General features: G+C 40.5%; 1 long non-coding RNA gene across 1 annotated transcript in view; it reads right to left on the reverse strand.

Moving 5' to 3' along the window:
• Positions 1-2,397: 2,397 nt before the first annotated feature.
• LOC138853815 (uncharacterized) overlaps positions 2,398-20,864 on the reverse strand; it is a 47,762-nt gene continuing 29,295 nt past the window's right edge. The window contains exons 2-3 of the long non-coding RNA XR_011392981.1: positions 2,921-3,039; positions 2,398-2,478 (exon numbers count right to left, since the gene is read on the reverse strand). This is a non-coding gene — a long non-coding RNA (uncharacterized lncRNA). The remainder of the gene's footprint in view (positions 2,479-2,920; positions 3,040-20,864) is intronic.

Genomic DNA, 20,864 nt, shown 5'->3' on the forward strand with positions numbered 1-20,864 from the left:
TGGTATATTACAGACCATTCTGGAGAAATACCCTGACTTTGCTAGCTGTAAATAAAGCATTACCACATATGTGCATGTGTGAGTGTGTGTGTGTGTGTGTGTGTGTGTGTGTGTGTGTGTGTGTGTGTGTGTGTGTGTGTGTGTGTGTGTGTGTGTGTGTGTGTGTATGAGTGTGTGTGTGTATGAGTGTGTGTGTGTGTATGAGTGTGTGTGCGTGTGTTTGTATGAGTTTGTGAATGTGTGTGTGTGTGTGTGTGTGTGTGTGTGTGTGTGTGTGTGTGTGTACTCACCTATTTGTACTCACCTATTTGTGGTTGCAGGGGTCGAGTCCTAGCTCCTGGCCCCGCCTCTTCACCGGTTGCTACTAGGCCCTCTCTCTCCCCGCTCCATGAGCTTTATCAAACCTCGTCTTAAAACTGTGTATGGTTCCTGCCTCCACTACGTCATTTTCTAGGCTATTCCACTGCCTTACAACTCTATGACTGAAGAAATACTTCCTACTATCTCTCTGACTCATTTGTGTCTTCAACTTCCAATTGTGGCCTCTTGTTTCTGTGTCCCCTCCCTGGAACATCCTGTCTTTGTCCACCTTGTCTATTCCACGCAGTATTTTATATGTCGTTATCATGTCTCCCCTGACCCTCCTGTCCTCCAGTGTGGTCAGGCCGATTTGTGTGTGTGTGTGTGTGTGTGTGTTTATATGTGTGTGTGTATGAATTTGTATGTGTGTGTGTGTGTGAGAGAGAGAGAGAGAGACTCAGCAATCAACATTTGCACCAATAACTCACTACAGTTGTGACCGGGTGTGGAAGTGTGAATTGCTCATTACTCTAAAATTTGTTCATGATTGTAGCCATGTATAAACGTAAGTAACCATTCTTACAGTATTCATTACCTTTGTAACTTGTGAGTTCATTACCTTTGTAACTTGTGAGTTCATTACCTTGTACCTAGTTCAGCCATCAAAACTTTGGAGCCCGGTCCCTGGACCCATTGTGTACCTCTGTAATCTGTAAATACCTTTGTAACTTGTCATGATTGTGACTAGACCTACCTGGAGTTCATTACCTTTGTAAATTGTGAGTTCATTACCTTTGTAAATTGTGAATTCATTACCTCTGTAACTTGCTCAGCTATCAAAACTTTGAGGCCCAGTCCCTGGACCCATTATGTACCTCTGTAATCCTTTGACTGCCGCCCACAGGATGGATATGGGGTGCATAATAAACATATTAAACTTAAACACAATGAAAATGTTTAATCTCTCATAAGTACAGCATTAACACTGTATTGTGTACAGTATTAGTGTTGTACTTTGTGACACTGGTGAAGTACACTACTTCTACATGTGCAAGATAGGTATACAATACCGACAAGATGAAAGTTAAGACACTTGTACAACATCTGGTTATCTCTATTACATATTAAGAAATACGAAGAACTATATACAAAAGATGAGGTAATCAGTCCGTCAGCCTTGGAGGTGGTATTTAGAGCACCGTGGTTGTAGAGAATCTCTACAACCACGGTGCTCTAAACACACCTCCAAGGCTGAGGGACTGATTACCTCATCTTTTGTATATAGTTCTTCGTATTTCTTATTATGTCCAAGAATCTGTATTGATAAAGCCACTGGATGGCGAAACGTCTACAATGAAGATAACCAGACGTTGTACAAGTACTTCTACATGGTTGGAGGGGAGGGGGGTAATATCTAAGAAATTATATTATTGTAAAGTAAGATGTAGATAGAAGCATAATACAACACATTTCAGTATCACATAAGCAAAATGTTATGTGAGGAATACAAGTTACAGTATCGTGGCTGCAACACTACATAGTCAACCTCTAACTGGAGATGAAACTTGACGTTTCGGTCATTCCTAAAGTATTATTAAATCAAGAAACACTACAGTGGTCCTTAGTGGTCCGAAACATCATTTCTAAACGTTTCATGAAAGTTAAGGGTCGTCCCTAAGTTTGATTTTCTTCATATCTTTCCCAGGAGTTCTTGCTTCTTTTACAGGAATATTGTACGACAAAATACGGAATGGAAGAATGCATTCATCTGGCCTCTCAAAATGCAAATGAGAAACAATGTTCTACATGGAAAGTTGCTGCTTGAGAGCACAAAAAATATTATGGGAAGAGATCTAATGATCTTAATAAATCCTTACAACGTGAATTATGTTTATTTGACATTTATATTAACCAATTTTTTAAATCATTAACAATACTATTTAATATTTACGTCCAGAACTGTATTTTACTAATAAAAAGTGCGATTATTATAACAAAAATACACCTGAGCAATATCAATGCAAAAAATACGCACTATAATTAAGAAACAAATATATACTACCATTAAAATATGAGTAAACATAACGTTAACTTACCTCGAGGCTCAACATTGACGTCAAGTGCATTACCGAGTATGGGAAGTCCCTTCGGTCCTGGAATCTGCTCTATCAGCCATATCTATTTAAATATAATAATTGATAAGAGAACCGAAACATAAAATTTATCAATGCAGAAACTTTATTTTAACGAGAATTTTGGTATATAATTCAATACTTGAAATATTTTTAGTGTCATATCCACTGCGATCTGTTACCCAAGATGACAAGACAATATATCGTCACCAGGAAACTACTAAATCTCACAAATTAGTATGAGAAACTGTTTAGCAATATAGTACTCAGTTGTCCCCAGTCCACATAATTACATATTGCGTTTCATTTACTTTCAGAATTAATGCAACAGCATTTTGCTGCTAATCCTCATTTATATAACGTTTGTTATTATCAGACTTTGATATACCACATTGTGCAGCTGTCCTGATCTACACGACATTTTTCCAAAATTAAAACAATAACTTTTTGTTACAGTACATGCTCTGTACTTAAAAATCTGCAGATACCTTCCGCTGCCTCCTGATGAGCCATGGCAGTACGATGGCGACGACTAATGTGAGTGTCGTGTAGGTGATGAGGTCTGGCAGGAACGACAACACATCATTCCTGAGCCAAGCCATGCTCCCTGGGGGACACAAAATACAGTAATACAACACATGTCACATATAACACGTAATTCATGCTGTTATGTACAATATCTCAACACTGTTCTTGCAGAAAATGACATAATATAGATGAGCTGCATATATAAAAAAAGGAAAATATGTCTGCCGCTTAACAAATGTCAATATACGAAGCTGGGCATGGAGGTTCTCATGTACACTTGAAGGAAAAAAAAGAAAGACCTCTACTTTCTCTGCTTGGCAAAAGCGATTTCTGGTAACTCAAACATGTTAAACAAAGGAGCAAAGATTATTTTCATGAATGAATTAATGCAGTTTGTAACGATGATGGTGATTGGTTGACAAAATTAATTGCCAGTACTTTCTGTGTATCTACATTTTGTAGTATTTACCAGTTATTTTACTTTGTATTGTCCGTCGTGCAGAATATGTAAAACTGGTCAATTAGCAAGAACTCATTTAAAATTAAGTCATTTCTAAAATTCTCTTATACGTTTAAAGATATATATTTTTTGCTTATGTTAATGTAAAAATTAATATTTTTCTACCAAAGGAACGTTAGAAAACTTACCTAACCTTATTATAACAATCACAATTTAATTTAGCCTAATCCATCTAAATATATTTCAGATAATTTTACAATAATTTAATAATAAACACACACAAAGAAAAACATTTTTTCGTAAGGTTCAGGATGATTTAAGCGAAATTACTGCATACACAAATTTTCGATTGACTTATTCTGCAAGAAGAGCGTTGCTAATTACGAAAAAATAGCAAGTTTTACCTATTCGGCACGACATTACACACACACACACACACGCTCTATGCATGTATATATATATATATATATATATATATATATATATATATATATATATATATATATATATATATATATATATATATATATATATATATATATATATATATATATATATATATATATATATATTTTTCAACAAGTTGGTCGTCTCCCACCGAGGCAGGGTGACCCAAAAAAGAAAGAAAATCCCCAAAAAGAAAATACTTTCATCATCATTCAACACTTTCACCACACTTACACATTATCACTGCTTTTGCAGAGGTGCTCAGAATACAACAGCTTAGAAGCATATACGTATAAAGATACACAACATATCCCTCCAAACTGCCAATATCCCAAACCCCTCCTTTAAAGTGCAGGCATTGTACTTCCCATTTCCAGGACTCAAGTCCGACTATATGAAAATAACCGGTTTCCCTGAATCCCTTCACTAAATATTACCCTGCTCACACTCCAACAGATCGTCAGGTCCCAAGTATCATTCGTCTCCATTCACTCCTATCTAACACGCTCATGCACGCTTGCTGGAAGTCCAAGCCCCTCGCCCACAAAACCTCCTTTACCCCCTCTTTCCAACCCTTTCGAGGACGACCCCTACCCCTCTTTCCTTCCCCTATAGATTTATATGCTTTCTATGTCATTCTACTTTGATCCATTCTCTCTAAATGACCAAACCACCTCAACAACCCCTCTTCTGCCCTCTGACTAATGCTTTTATTAACTCCATACCTTCTCCTAATTTCCTCTCTCCGAATTTTCTGCATAATATTTACACCACACATTGCCCTTAGACAGGACATCTCCACTGCCTCCAACCGTCTCATCGCTGCTGCATTTACCACCCAAGCTTCACATCCACATAAGAGTGTTGGTACTACTATACTTTCATACATTCCCTTCTTTGGCTCCATAGATAACGTTTTTTGACTCCACATATACCTCAACGCACCACTCACCTTTTTTCCCTCATCAATTCTATGATTAACCTCATCCTTCATAAATCCATCCGCCGACACGTCAACTCCCAAGTATCTGAAAACATTCACTTCTTCCATACTCCTCCTCCCCAATTTGATATCCAATTTTTCTTTATCTAAATCATTTGATACCCTCATCACCTTACTCTTTTCTATGTTCACTTTCAACTTTCTACCTTTACACCAATTCTCAAACTCATCCACCAACCTTTGCAATTTTTCTTTAGAATCTCCCATAAGCACAGTATCATCAGCAAAAAGTAACTGTGTCAATTCCCATTTTGAATTTGATTCCCCATAATTTAATCCCACCCCTCTCCCGAACACCCTAGCATTTACTTCTTTTACAACCCCATCTATAAATATATTAAACAATATAAATATAAATATATTAAACAATATGTCGTGCCGAATATGTAAAACTGGTCAATTAGCATGAACTCATTTAAAATTAAGTCCTTTCTAAAATTTTTTCTTATACGTTTAAAGATATATTTTTTTCATTAATGTTGATGTAAAAAATTATAATTTTGCACCAAAAGAATCTTAGAAAACTTACCTAACCTTATTATAACAAGAGCAATTTATTTTAGCCTAACCCAACTAAATATATTTTAGATTTGTTTACAATAATTTAATACTAAACAAACACAGTGAAATATATATTTTTTCGTTAGGTTCAGAATGATTTTGGCGAAATTATTGCATACACAAATTTTCACTTGTCCTATTTGGCAAGATGAATGTTGCTATTTAAGCCAAGATCGCAAGTTCTGCCTATTCGGCACGACATTATATATATATATATATATATATATATATATATATATATATATATATATATATATATATATATATATATATATATATATATATGTGTATGTATTGTATAAACTAAGGGAGGAGGAAGTTAGGGTGAGATATAAGCAACTACTGGCAGAAAAATGGCCTAGTGCAAGTATGAGTAGTGAAGGGGGGGGAGGGGATGAAGAGGGTTGGAATAGTTTTAAAAATGCAGTATTACAATGTGAGACAGAAGTTTGTGGTTATAGGAGGGTGGGGGCGGGAGGAAAGAGGAGTGATTGGTGGAATGATGAAGTATAGGGCTAAAAAAAAAGAAAAAAGGTAGCTTATGAGAGGTTTTTACAAAGCTGAAGTGTTATAAGAAGAGTAGAGTATATGGAGAGTAAAAGAAAGGTGAAGAGAGTAGTGAGTGCAAAAGGAGAGTAGATGATAGAGTGGGAAAGGCACTGTCAAGAAATATTGATGAAAATAAGAAAAAAATTTGAAGTTAAACAAGTTAAGAAAGCCTAGGGAACGAGTGGTCACGTGCGGTCATACCTGCCTAAGCTCTTGGGAGTTAGCGTGGGCTGTTACCAAGCACCATGACTTGTTGTAGTGCTTTAGATTCCCAGGTTCAAGTGTTGAAGAAGGAGATTCTACTTCTTCAGGAGGAAAATAGGAAGCTGAAGCTTCGCATAGGTGAGTTTGGGAGTGAGTGTGAGAAGGATTTAGCTGGTAAAGAGGAAATGGTCACCAGCAGTGATAGTGGCAGCTGCTTTAAGTGGCAAGTGGTTCACAGTTCAGGAAGAAGGAAGATGATGAGAGTTAGAGAAGATGAGAAGGTAGGAAATCGATTCTCTGTTCTCCAAGATGAGTGTACTTCAGTGGTTAGTGAGGTTGAAGGTACCACTGATTCCCCTGCTAATCAAGGTTAGAATATTTTAATAGCAGGTGGTTCTCAGATAAGACATATGGACCGTGCATTTTGTAACAGAGACAGAAAGGTCAGACAGAGAGTGTGTCTTCCGGGAGCTGGTGTTGGCGACAAATTCAGCAGGTTGGATAATATTATGGCAGGTAATGGGAACAAGCCCATTATCTGTCTTAGTGCTGGAGGTAATGACATTGGGAAGGGCAGAAGAGAGGAGCTGCTGGATAAGTACAGGTCAGCCATAGAAGTAGTTAGGTCTAAGGGAGGGATCCCAGTCATATGTAACATCTTGCCTAGAAAGGGAGTGGGCAATGAATGGATGTCTAGGTCAATTGGTATAAATTGCTGGCTAGACAAGTACTGCAAGGAACTTGCAATCCCATTCATTGATGACTGGGACCTATTCTTTGGCAAACGTGATATGTATGCAAGGGATGGGGTTCATCTCTCTGGGGATGGAGTGGCTGCATTAGCCAATTCAATTTTTTTTTTTTTATATTTTATTTAAAGCAGTTCATACAATATACATAGATAGTTACGTATATATATGTGAATAAATATACATAAAAAGAGACATTATCAGTGGCTCTGATCCTGCCCACTAAGTAACACTACTCATTATGAGTCTGATATGCACCTAACTACATAACTAACATAATGTACAATGATACAAAGCACTTACAATATTAGTGACTCACCCCCCCCCCCCCAACATTTACGTAATTGTTGTTATTACACTCAAAAAGTTGCGCTAAACCACAATGATGAACATGTACTTTAACAGTATTATATACTCCATACATTCTCATTTTTAGTTTAAAACATTACTATGCGTTAATAAAGAAAAGACGCCTTAGCTGATCCTCCACAGAACTAAATGAAATTACATATGTGCAATACACTTACACGTTTATCTATGTGCCGACATGAAACATAGACTCCACAACATCTTAAAACTATTCAATGAACTTTTAAAATACTGACATCTATTATACTTTATGACAATATTTGTATAATAACACTGCTTTACTATAGTGAACAATGTCAAACAATATGATAACTGTACACTGGATATTGAAATACACACTTGTATTACATATACCAAGAATGTATATTATTAAACACGTATTGTCTTGTTCAACAAATTCTAGATGTTTAATGACATGTTTCAGAGCGATTTTTAGACTTGCTCTTTCACGCACTATGGTTAATAATACAACATTATAGCCCCTAATCGAATTGGTAAGCCGCCTCTTGCTTCTCAGGAAACTATGCTTAATAATCATGATATTCTATATCCATTTAATTCATTTTACCCTCCCCCCTTTTACAGAGACCAGTCCACCCAGCCATTACGACACTAATGCGCGCAACCCTCTCACAGTCATACCTCTATACGATACCGGAAAATCTCTGGCCCATCTACGTCCATACACTACCTCATTTATACACTTTGTTCTATAGAAGTGTCCTGCTAAAGCCCTTATTCGTTCCTCCCCCCCCACTTCCCTCATCACCCACGATATATAGACATAATCTACCACTAAATACATGACGGCCCTCCTCACACTATCTCCCACTCCCTCTATATCCAAACTTAGTGCCCTTAATACCACTAACCCACTCCCACCCACCATATCCAACACTCTGCGTAACCATAGACGTGCCCGCTCGATATGCTCACAGAAATACACCACATGATAAGCTGTTTCCTCCCCCCCACACAAAACACAACATTGAGACTTCAAAATTCCCATCTGATACAGTCGTACTTTAGTTGGCAAAATCCCATGTAAAAACCTATACATAGTTTCCTTTACCCTTGACTTCACCCGTAACTTACTGAAGTCTCCCCAGATTCGTGTCCAATTATATAATGGAAAAACTGTCTCCCCTTCCAACACCTCTTGAACCCTTTCCAACCTCCCCAAAACACACGCCGATACATTTTCCGGATTTCTTACTTGTAATAAGTATCTCAACATACTCGTACACTCCTCTAATTCCCTACCCCCCCACCACCGCCTCACATCTTCCATCACTTTTCTCACTCTGACACCACGTTCCCCGCCCAATCTCAGATAACAATGCTTCACGTACATGCTCTTCAGTCTGCTACCCAAAGGAATTAAACCTAAACCCCCTTTTGCCAGCGGTGTCATTACAACCGTTTGCCTCAGCCAATGACATCCATATCCCCATATAAAATTCAGTACTTTCCTTTGCACTTGCCGCACATCTTTCGCCATCAATGGGTACACCACAGCCACGTGCCACAATTTAGGATAAATGAGTGTATTAACTACAATGACTCTCTGTTGTATAGTCAAACCACTCGTTCTTATTCCCCCTAACCTAAGCAATACTCTTTGCACTACCCTTTTAGAATTTGCCTCTCGAGTCTCCTGCGCTGCCCCTCTGTACAATACTCCACAAATTTTTAACTGCTCTACTACCTGCCATCCAAACTTTTTTCCCAGTTCCCCTCCCACCCATGACCCCACCTCCAGTAATTTCGACTTCTCACTATTAACATTCATACCTGTTGCTCCACTAAATATTTCAACAATTCTACTTACATTCTTTAACCCCTCCTCTCCCCCCACTAAGACCGTCGTGTCATCTACATAGCCAACTATACCCGTAGCACCCCTAAGTCTTACCTCCCCCTCACTTACACCAACATTTATCAACCTATATAATGGGTCTTGCAGACATGCAAATAGGATCTGAGACATGGGGCATCCCTGCCTCAGCCCCCTACCCATACTAACCATCTTCCCCACCCTTCCATTAATTTGCACTCGTATTTCTGCACCTCTATATAAAGTTTCCGCCCACTGCACGATTTCCTCACCGAACCCAATCTTCCTCATAATCATCCATAATGTCTCTCTCTCTACACAATCATAAGCCGCCTTCCAATCCAACGCAAGAACACCTCCACCATCCATCCTACGCTCCTCTATATAACCTTTTATCCTCCCATGCCCACTAAACATTGTTCTCCCTGGCACACCCATCTGTCCCCCATCTATAACCTTCCCAATTACTTTACGCAATCTATTACCTAACACCCTGGCAAACAATTTATAATCCCCGCACATTAATGATAAACCTCTATAATCTAGGATGCTATTCTGTACTTCCCCCTTTGGAACCATAACTACTACACCTGTCCTTTGTGTTAGACTCATGCTTCCCTTATCCTTCATTACATTCATCAACTGCACCAAGAATTCCTTCATGACATCCCAGTTGCTCAAATAAAATTCATTTGGGATTCCATCTATCCCAGGTGCTTTCCCGACACTCATCCCTTTTAATGCCGTCCTCACTTCCTCTTCATCTATAGGCCCTTCTATCATCGCTCTATCTGCTGACTCTATGTTGCTCTGTATCCCCTTCTCTAAAATCTTCATATCCGCTATCTTTCTGTTTCCCCCTCTCATATATATCTCAAACCACTTATCAGCATAACCACTCATACTTTCCGTAGTTACTAACCTCTGTCCCATCGTATACCCTCCCACATCCGTATGTACGTCCAAATTCATCATAGTCATTGTCTTCTGTCGCGTCTTTAATCGCCGCAAAACACAGGCGGATGGCTTATCTCCCCATAAAACATCTTCCAATCCACCTCTCATTCTCTCACCATCAAATCTTGCATTCTGCATTTCCATTAATTGCGCTTTGATGCCCTCAATCTCTTGTACTGGATAAACCCCACTAAAACCTTCATAGCACTGTTTCAGCAGCCCTTCCAAATATCTCTGTAAGCCATATTTCCATTGACTTACCTCCTTTCCTTTCCTCATATAAAAATTTTTGATTCCTGGTTTGGCATATTCCTCCCACCATCGTAGGATATCACCTCCTTTTCTCCCCTTGTTCCACTCCTTTGTCCACCACTCAACAAAACTATCACCGTCTTCCTTCTCATCTAACAATCTCACATTAAGTTTCCAATAACTCATGTAACGCTTTGGTAAACCTCCCCATCCCACATCCACGACCACTCCTCTATGATCTGAAAACACTACATTTATAGTTTCTGTAGTAGCCACCTGTAACCCGGGAGAAGCATAAATACGATCTAGTCGTGCCGCGTATCCTCTCCTCACATATGTATGCTCCACGTTCCACCCCTCCCCCCTCACAACATCCGTTAAGCCAACTCCCCCTAAAACATCTCGTAGAACCCCCAGAACACACCCTGCATCCCTCGGCTCCACATCTTTTCTACGTATCACACTATTCCAATCCCCTCCAGATAATGAATAAACAGGTAAACCCCGCATATGATAAATTAGTGTGTCCCTTACAAATTCCTCTTTAACACGTCTATTACTGTCCGCCGGCATGTATACACTCACAAAACACACACGTACCCCACCCCATGTCCCATCCACCCTCGCTACTCTCCCATCTCCCCCTTCTTCCCAATGTAACAATTGGAACGGACTGGTCTCAGCTATTAAAACTGCAGCACCTCCCTTAAGCTTCCCAGTATACCCAGCATAAACTTTATATCCGTCTACCGACAAATCCCTTCCATACCTGAAATTATGCTCTTGTAAAAATACTACTTGTATGCCAAGTCTCTTTAAAAAAACACTAAATATCTTACGCTTTACATCAGCCCTTAGGCCGTTAACATTTAAGGTTAGACACTTAAAAATGCTATCGGGGGCTTACCAATCGACCGATATCCTTGCCTTTCCTTACGTTTTTGCTGAACATTCTGATCGCATTGTCCATTCTTTGCCTCACCTTTCCTCTGCCCCTTTCCTCCCCCCCCTGTTATTTTTTTTTTTACATCCACTGATAGTTTCTTACCAGTTCGTTGCGCTGGTGTGAGGACATCATCACTATCAGAAGCCCCTGCCTCTCTCTTACGTGATGCCTCTACTATGTGCATTCCCTCATCTCCACAATCTACGTTGTGTACTTCAACCACAACCTCACTAATCCTGTTTAATTGCTTATCCCCAACACCCACATTACTCACCTCTTCAATTCCTTCCTCACCTAGAAGTTTCCCTTCTGACACCATGCTTAGTGTCTCGCCCTCATTCTGATTACCTAAGAATTCTTGAATAACATTATCTATTGTAGCCGTAACCTGACTACCCAAATCCTCTCGTCTCACCTCATCCTCCAAACGCATATTCTCAATAACCTGAGATACCTCCGGTAATGTTACACATTCTTCCGGATTGTCTTCCACGATTTCACTCCATGTTCTATGATCTTGAAGATGCTCCCCTGTAGACTGGGTCGTCACCTCTCTCTCCTTCCACACACCTTTTCCCTCTCCATTTTTCTCAGGTGTTGATCGACGAGGACACATTGCTGCTATATGATCAAAGGCTCCACATAGTCTACAGGTTCGTCTTTGCCCCGCATATGTTACATATACCTGTATTCTAAAGTCACTCAGAGTCACATATGATGGTATAGATTTGCGCAAAGACATTTTGAGGGTAAAGGAGCCCTCACGCAGTCCACCATACATATTATCAGACCACCTTCCAACTGTTGCCTGATGTATAACACCATACTCGTTGAATGTTGCTTTTATATCTTCTTCATCCGCTTCAAATGGGACATTCCGTAACTTTACCCAAGTATAATACTTGGATACGTCCCTCATGCGTACTTCCAGACCAGGATTAACCGTCATACACACGTCTTGGTATTTTTCCACCATCTTGTCATAAGTCGCAGCCGTCACAAATTTCACAAATATCCTTGTTGCTCCATTTAAGGCGATACCATACAGATCGTCTTTGCTGATGCAGTAGGTATCCCGTAGTATAGCAGGCAGCATAACAGAGGCATTGGTTTGATAAACTGCTCCTTTCAACACCTCAATACACACAGTGTTGATTCTCCGCCTGATAGCCTGCGCCATTTTGTGAAAATCACTCAGTGCTACCAACAGGTGCTAGCTCAACTGCCAACGTCCGTCCTCCACCAAGGCTGAGTGACAATGGTTGTCAGAGAGGTGCAGCAAACGTCCACCCTCACCAGCAGCTTGGCGAGGAATTGTCAATTCAATTGAGAGGGTAATTGATGACTTTTCTAGGAATTTAAACTGATAGATTATAGAGGTATTGGTGTTTGTTGGAAACAATCAGGCTGCAGCATTAGGGTTAAAAACAGCAGTTATTACCGGGATACCTCAGGGATATGTTTAAAAGACAATATTCGAAATAAAGTTGCTAGTAATGGCAAATCAATTGATCAACAAACAAAGAGAGATAGTAGAGGGCAACGAGTGACTAGCTCCCTTAAGGTTTACTATACAAATAGTAGGAGTCTAAGAAATAAGATAGATGAGCTAAAATTACTTGCAAGTGTAGGTAATATAGATATTATTGGTAAAACAGAGACCTGGTTCAACCTGAAAGATAGAGAAATGCCTTCTGAATGCAACATACGGGGTTATAAACTATTCCACACTGATAGGGTCAACAGGAAGGGTGGTGGTGTGGCGATGTATGTCAGAGAAAATTTAAAATGATGTCTTAGACATGATATAAGATTAGAAACATCGAACACAGCATCTGTTTGGCTACAGTTTCTCGAGGGACGTGGCAAATTAATTTTGGGAGTGATTTATAAGCCCCCAAATCTTGATAGGGAGTGCAGTAAGCTGTTATGGGACGAAATTCATGAGGCATCTAGATATGAAAATGTGGTGATAATGGGAGATTTTAACTTTAGACAAATTGATTGGAATAATATGACAGGAAATCTTTAGTCTAGTGAGTTTCTTGATATGGTTCATGTGAGGGAAAAGTTCAATAGATAGGAGTAGCGAGGGAGTATATAGTAACAATAGCTTCATTGCCGGCTACTTGTTAAGGTAGGGTAAGTCAAGCTCCCGCTATTCCCGCCTTTTTTCCCACACCCCGAAAGTGAAAGTTTGACTGCCGGCTGCTTGTTAAGGTAGGGTTAGTCTAGCTCCCACTATCCCTTCCCCTCCTTCTTCCCCCCCCCCGTGATTTTTAAAGATGGTAGGTTTACTCATTTTGTAATAAAGTGTTCGGGATACATATATACACATTAAAATCAATTAATCTTTAATATTATATAAAAATCAATCTTTGGTCTAGAGGTATTTGAACTAATAAACATCTGATAATATATACGTTACAATAATAAATTATAATTAGCATCTAACTAAAATAATAAATAATTCGTAACCCTACACAGGGTACAACTTTCTTGATACTCCTGTGTCACTATATATCTATGCTAAAATAATAAATTAAGTAACATTTAAAATAATAAATTACAATGAACTGCATTTCTCACGACACTTATCCGAGTTGTGACGCTCTTTCTCCACCGTGTCACTTGACACCCTTTTCTCCGTGTAATACACACTTTCGCAACCCTGTCACACTTGACACCCTTGTCTCTGCGTCACACTACCCGCATAGCGTCTTTGTCGAGGCCAGTCACATGACACTATTCAATGTACACTACATCTTCAGTGTCACATGACACCCTTTTCTTCTCAGTATTCCACTATGGTCCTGTAGCATATCTCAGTGTTCCACTCCATCATACTTGCTTAGGCGTCACACTACGGTCCTAGCCCAGTTCAGTGTAACACTCCAACCTTTTCTTCATGTAATGTCCCACCAAACAGCATCCGATGACTCCGGCCCACAGTTGACCAGCGTAGGCGGTGAGTCCGCAGACATCACCGGCAGTCCTGTAAATACTCTAAGGCCGGTAGAAGTACACTGTAAGATGGTCTGGTGAGTACTATCTACCGCCTTCAAGACCAGTTGACACACCGCAAGGTGGTCCGATGCAGCACACACTATGTTGCAAGCTCACTGATTTTTTTTTTTTTTTTTTTTCAACAAGTCGGTCGTCTCCCACCGAGGCAGGGTGACCCAAAAAAGAAAGAAAATCCCCAAAAAGAAAATACTTTCATCATCATTCAACACTTTCACCACACTCACACACTATCACTGCTTTTGCAGAGGTGCTCAGAATACAACAGTTTAGAAGCATATACGTATAAAGATACACAAATAACTGAGGCCAACAGACTCGGTGAGCTGCGGTGAGCGCTTCTTCTAAAATCAGTAGAAGCCAGTAGAATACTCTACTGCCAGTAGATGTGTACCATTAGGTGTTCAGGTACCTACTGCTTCCAAAGCCAGTAGATGTGTACCATTAGGTGTTCAGGTACCTACTGCTTAGATGCGTACCGTGAGGTGTTCAGGTACTTAATGCTCTAAGGCCGGCTCAGCAGTCCCCACAATGGGTTTGTTGACATACTCAGTGGTACTGCCGGCCGGCAGGTTAACCATTTAACCGTTAGTTTGGCAGGGGGCTGTAACAGTGACGTGGGGGGCTACGGTCCAAACAGTAATCACTAGACTCACAGCTCCCAGCACTACTGTAAGTACATGCCTGCCTTGTATTCTAGTGGATTTATTGGTTGAAAGCTTCACTTTTGACCAATAATAAACTTAGTCCTTTCAGTCTTGCTCTAAGTTGACTGTTGCAATAATCACCACATCTTTTAGGTATTGTACTTATCATGGAGAGTGATTTCTTAAGCAGTGGGTAACCTGTCTATCTTTCCAGCTTGGATGACAGAGAGGGTCACCTGCCAATCAACGAGCAGAACTGATGGAGATGAACTAACGTCCTGAGACTTCCCCTTTTAGGATTTAATTACCTGTGCACCTGTATGAAGTAGCAGGATATAACCCCTCATCATTGCAGTGGAAAAAAACCTGCTTTCCTATCATCTAGACTGAGTATTCACGGATAGACTATGTGAAGAACGAGCCGGTGGGTCGTAACCAACACCTGCGACCCCATCCCCCCCCATCATCGGCAACGGCTACGATTTCAACAACAAGCAGTGTCACCAACACCAGACACCCCTATATATATTAGCGTTGAATTCAGTTATCATTTATATTTTTCATTTTTCATTTTCTTTAAAGTAGGATTAATATTTCATATTTAAGTGTTTTATATTTTCTATATAATAAAGTGTTTATGTTTGTCTGTTATTATTTCTTTTTCTATTCACTAATTTTCCTGAGGAGGAGCCAGCCTTGGTAATACTGTCTGAAGTTGTTACAGGGCTGAGTAAGCCTTCACAGTTCAGGATTGCTTTTAAGAACAGGTTGTGACAGAACCAACCAGAGGAAACAATTTGCCTGACTTGGTTCTTGCCAACAAAGATTCACTAATTAATAATCTTGAGGTTAATGATGAGCTTGGGGAAAGTGATCACAAATCACTTAGTTTCTATATATCATGGAATTACCCAGATAACTTCCAGATAACTCTGTCCCAGATTTTAACTTGGCCGACTTCATAGGACTGAAAAATTACTTGGGTGGGCTAAATTTGGATGTCCTGACTATGGGTCAGGTAGGTGATCTTGGTTGCCAATATGACGTTTTTCAGAGCAAAATTCTAGCTGCTCAGACAACTTTTGTTCGGAGTAGGGAAATTAGATCTAACAAAAATGATCCCAAATGGATGAACAATAGATTAAAACATCTCATTGGTCAAAATAGAGGCATATATAGGCGTATCAAAAGAGGGGATGGGCAGTTAAGAAATCAATATATTCAATTAAAGAGAGAAATAAAAAAAAGGAATAACATAAGTAAAAAGGGATAATGAGGCTAAGGTCGCAAGGGACTCAAAGACTAACCCAAAAGGGTTCTTTCAGGTATACAGAAGTAAGATTAGGGACAAGATTGGCCCACTTAAGAGTAACTCTGGTCAGATCACTAGTAGTGATAAGGATATATGTGAAACTCTCAATACCTACTTCCTCTCAGCTTTCATCCAGGAAAATACTAGCGATATTCCTGAAATAATAGATTATGTAGAACAGGATAATAAACTATGTACGATTGCGGTAACTAGTGACATGGTCCTCAGACAAATAGAGAAACTAAAACCTAAAAATCCCCAGGTCCTGATGAACTGTTAGCAAGGGTGTTAAAGGAATGTAAAGAGGAGCTTAGCATACCTTTGGCTAATCTTTTTAACGTATCACTACAAACTGGCATAGTGCCTGATAAGTGGAAAATGGCAAATGTAATACCTATTTACAAGGCAGGTGACAGGTCCTTGGCTTCGAACTATAATCAATAATTGCCGAAGCAATTCGTAGCCATCTTGATAGGCATAAATTGATTAATGATTCTCAACACGGTTTTACAAATGGGCGTTCCTGTCTTACGATTTTACTAACTTTTTCACTAAGGTGTTTGAGGAGATAGATCATGGTAATGAATATGATATTGCGTATGTGGACTTCAGTAAGGCTTTTGATTGAGTTTCACACCAGAGGCTATTGAGGAAACTTGGGACACACGGAATAGGAGGAGAAATTTTTTCCTGGGTAGAGGCATGGCTGACAAATAGACAGCAGAGAGTTTGCATAAATGGGGAGAAATCAGAATGGGAGCACGTCACAAGCGGTGTTCCTCAGGGGTCAGTGTTGGGCCCGTTGTTGTTCACAATTTACATAAGCGACATAGATGAGGGAATGAATAGCGACATAAGCAAATTTGCTGATGACACCAAAACAGGCCGTCCAATTCATTATAATGAGGACATTAGTGCACTCTAGGATGATTTGAATAGACGGATGCAATGGTCGGAGAAGTTGCAGATGCAGTTTAATATTGACAAATGCAAAGTTCTAAATGTTGGACAGTTAGATAACCATGCCACATATGAACTAAATAATGTAGATCTTAATACTAATGATTGCGAAAAGGATTTAGGAGCTCAGGTTAGCAGTAACCTAAAACCAAGACAACTGTGCATTAGTGTTTTCAATAAAGCTAACAGAATTCTTGGCTTCATATCTAGAAGTATAAATAATAGAAGTCCTCAGGTTGTTCTTCAACTCTATATATCCTTGGTTAAGCCTCATTTAGACTATGCTGCTCGGTTCTGGTCACCATATTACAGAATGGATATAAATGCTCTGGAAAATGTACAAAGGAGAATGACAAAGATGATCCCATGTATCAGAAATCTTCCCTATGAGGATAGACTGAGGGCCCTGAATCTGCACTCTCTCGAAAGGCGTAGAATTAGGGGGGATATGATCGAGGTATATAAATGGAAAACAGGAATAAATAAAGCGATATAAATAGCATGCTGAAAATTTCCAGCCAAGACAGGACTCGCAGCAATAGTTTCAAGTTGGAAAAATTCAGATTCAGGAAGGATAGGAAAGCACTGGTTTGGTGATAGAGTTGTGGATGAGTGGAACAAACTCCCGAGTACAGTTATTGAGGTTAAACCGTTTTGTAGTTTTAAAAATAGGTTAAATAAATACATGAGTGGGTGTGGGTGGGTGTGAGTTGGACCTGACTAGCTTGTGCTGCTGGGTCTGGTGCAGTGCTCCATCCTTGAGTGTAGGACCAGACTGGGTGGGTCATTGGAATAATTCGGGGGGGGTGGGTCATTTGTTTAATCCGGGGGGGACATGGACCTGCTCTGGATGGGTCAGTAGGCCTGTTGCAGTGTTCCTTCCTTCTTATGTTCTTATGTTCTAGTTCTGCCTGGTCTTCGTCCGAATGGATTCTTCTCATCAACTTCACATCATCTGCAAAAAGGGACACTTCGGAGTCTATTCCTTCTGTCATGTTGTTCACAAATACCAGAAACAGCATTGGTCCTGGGACTGATCCCTGTGGGACCCTGCTGGTCACGGGCGCCCACTCTGACACCTCGCCACGTACCATGACTCGCTGCTGTCTTCCTGACAAGTATTCCCTAATCCATTGTAGTGCCTTCCCTGTTATCCCTGCTTGGTCCTCCAATTTTTGCACTAATCTCTTGTGTGGAACTGTGTCAAACGCCTTCTTACAGTCCAAAAAGATGCAATCTTAACACCCCTCTCTCTCTTGTCTTACTGCTGTCACCCTGCCATAGAACTCCAGTAATTTTGTGACACAAGATTTCCCATTCCCGAAACCATGTTGGCTGCTATTGATGAGATCATTTCTTTCTAGGTGTTCCACCAATCTTCTGATAATCTTCTCCATGACTTTGCATACTATACATGTCATTGACATTGGTCTGTAGGTTAGTGCTTCATGTCTGTCTCGTTTTTTAAAAATTGGGACTACATTTGCTGTCTTCCATACCTCAGGTAATTTCCCTGTTTCGATAAATGTGTTGAATATTGTTGTTAGGGGTACACATAGCGCCTCTGCTCCCTCTCTCAGGACCCATGGGGAGATGTTATCCGGCCCCATTGCCTTTGAGATATCTAGCTCACTCAGAAGCCTCTTCACTTCTTCCTCGGTTGTGTGTATTGTGTCCAGCACTTTGTGGTGTACCCCACCTCTCCGTCTTTCTGGAGTCACTTCTGTCTCCTCTGTGAACACTTCTTTAAATCTCCTGTCAAGTTCCTCACATACTTCTCGGTCGTTTCTTGTTGTCTCTCCTCATCTTCCTTAGTCTGATTACCTGGTCCTTGACTGTTGTTTTCCTCCTGTTGTGGCTTTATAACAGCTCTGGGTCAGATTTGGCTTTCACTGCTATGTCATTTTCATATTGTCGTTGGGCCTCCCTTCTTACCTGTGCATATTCATTTCTGGCTCTACGACAGCTCTCCTTATTCTCCTGGGTTCTTTGCCTTCTGTACTTCTTCCATTTTCTGGCACACTTGGTTTTTGTCTCCCTGCACCTTTGGGCAAACTATGGGCTCATCCTTGCTTTTTCATTATTCCGGTTAACCTTGGGTACAAACCTCTCCTCAGCTTCCTTGCATATTGTTGTTACATATTCCATCATTTCATTTACTGATTTTCCTGCCAGTTCTCTCCCCCACTGAACTCAGTTCAGGAAGTTCCTTATTCCCGCATAGTCCCCCTTCTTGGCTTCATTCAGCCAGGCCTTCCTGCATCCCCTTCCACTTGTAACTCTTCTGTGTATTCGAATCTTATAAGCACATGATCGCTGGCCCCAGTTGGTCTTTCACACGTGATGTCCTCAATATTTGTGGTACTCAAGGTGAATACTAGGTCCAGTCTCGCTGGTTCATCCTCTACTCTCTCTCTGGTAGTGTCCCTTACGTGTTGGTACATGAAGTTTTCCAGTACCACCTCCATCATCTTAGCCCTACACGTATCTTGCCCCCCATGTGGCTCCAAGTTCTCCTTGTTCAGTAGCTTTGATCAGTTGCTTTATCAGGTATGCATGAGCTCTTCTGGCCACTGTAGCGAGTGTGTCAACCTTCGCTCTATTGCTCTCATCATACTCTTGCCTTTGCCTCCTGCTGTTCTGTGGTGGGTTATACATCACTGCAATAATCACCTTGGGACCTCCAGATTGAAGAGTTCCTACTATGCAATTCTTGCTTCTTCACTGTCTCCTCTCTCCATCTCATCAAAATTCCATCGGTTTTTGATCAGCAGTGCCACTCCTCCAACCCCTCCTGTTCCTTCTGTCTTTCCTCAGGATTTGATGTCCCATTGGAAAGATGACATCTGTTATCATACCTGTGAGCTTGGTTTCTGTGAGAGCTATGACGTCCAGTGATGCCTCTTTGATTCTTTTGTGCCATTCCTCCCACTTTTTTGTAATTCCACCAACGTTTGTGTACCATACCTTCAGTTTCCTCTCCAACACTGTGTTTTGGAGGTCTGTGAGGGTGGGAGACCTGGTAGCATACTGTGAGATTCTATAGTTGAGTGTTGTGAGATTCTATAGTTGAGTGTTGGGTGGAAGCTGTGAGTATGGATTTAAGTTTGTGTTGGGATGGTGTGATAGATTGTGGGAGTCTGGGGATGGTTCTGTGTGTGCTTGCTTTTGTTGCTCTGCCCTGCTCTGGTTGACCTCTACTGATTCTGTCTCTCTCCCTTCCTAGCTCCTTTCGCTTTTGTATCCTGTCCCTCAACTACTGTCATTCTGTTTTTGTTCTGTTTCTGTCTAGGAACACCCTCTTGTATTCTGCCGAGTACTTCAACCGTAGTTTCTCTATGAGGATCCTGTTCTGACCTGTGTGTGTGTGTGTGTGTGTGTGTGTGTGTGTGTGTGTGTGTGCTCACCTCACCTAATTGTACTCACCTAATTGTGGTTGCATGGGTCGAGACTCAGCTCCTGGCCCCGCCTCTTCACTGATCGCTACTAGGTCCTCTCCCTCTCTGCTTCCTGAGCTTTGTCATACCTCTTCTTAAAACTATGTATGGTTCCTGCCTCCACTACTTCACTTGCTAGTCTATTCCACTTCCTGACGACTCTGACTGAATACTTCCTAACGTCCCTGTG

The sequence above is a fragment of the Cherax quadricarinatus genome, chromosome 41 (genome assembly GCF_038502225.1).
Source record: "Cherax quadricarinatus isolate ZL_2023a chromosome 41, ASM3850222v1, whole genome shotgun sequence".
Taxonomy (NCBI): Eukaryota; Metazoa; Arthropoda; class Malacostraca; order Decapoda; family Parastacidae; genus Cherax; species Cherax quadricarinatus.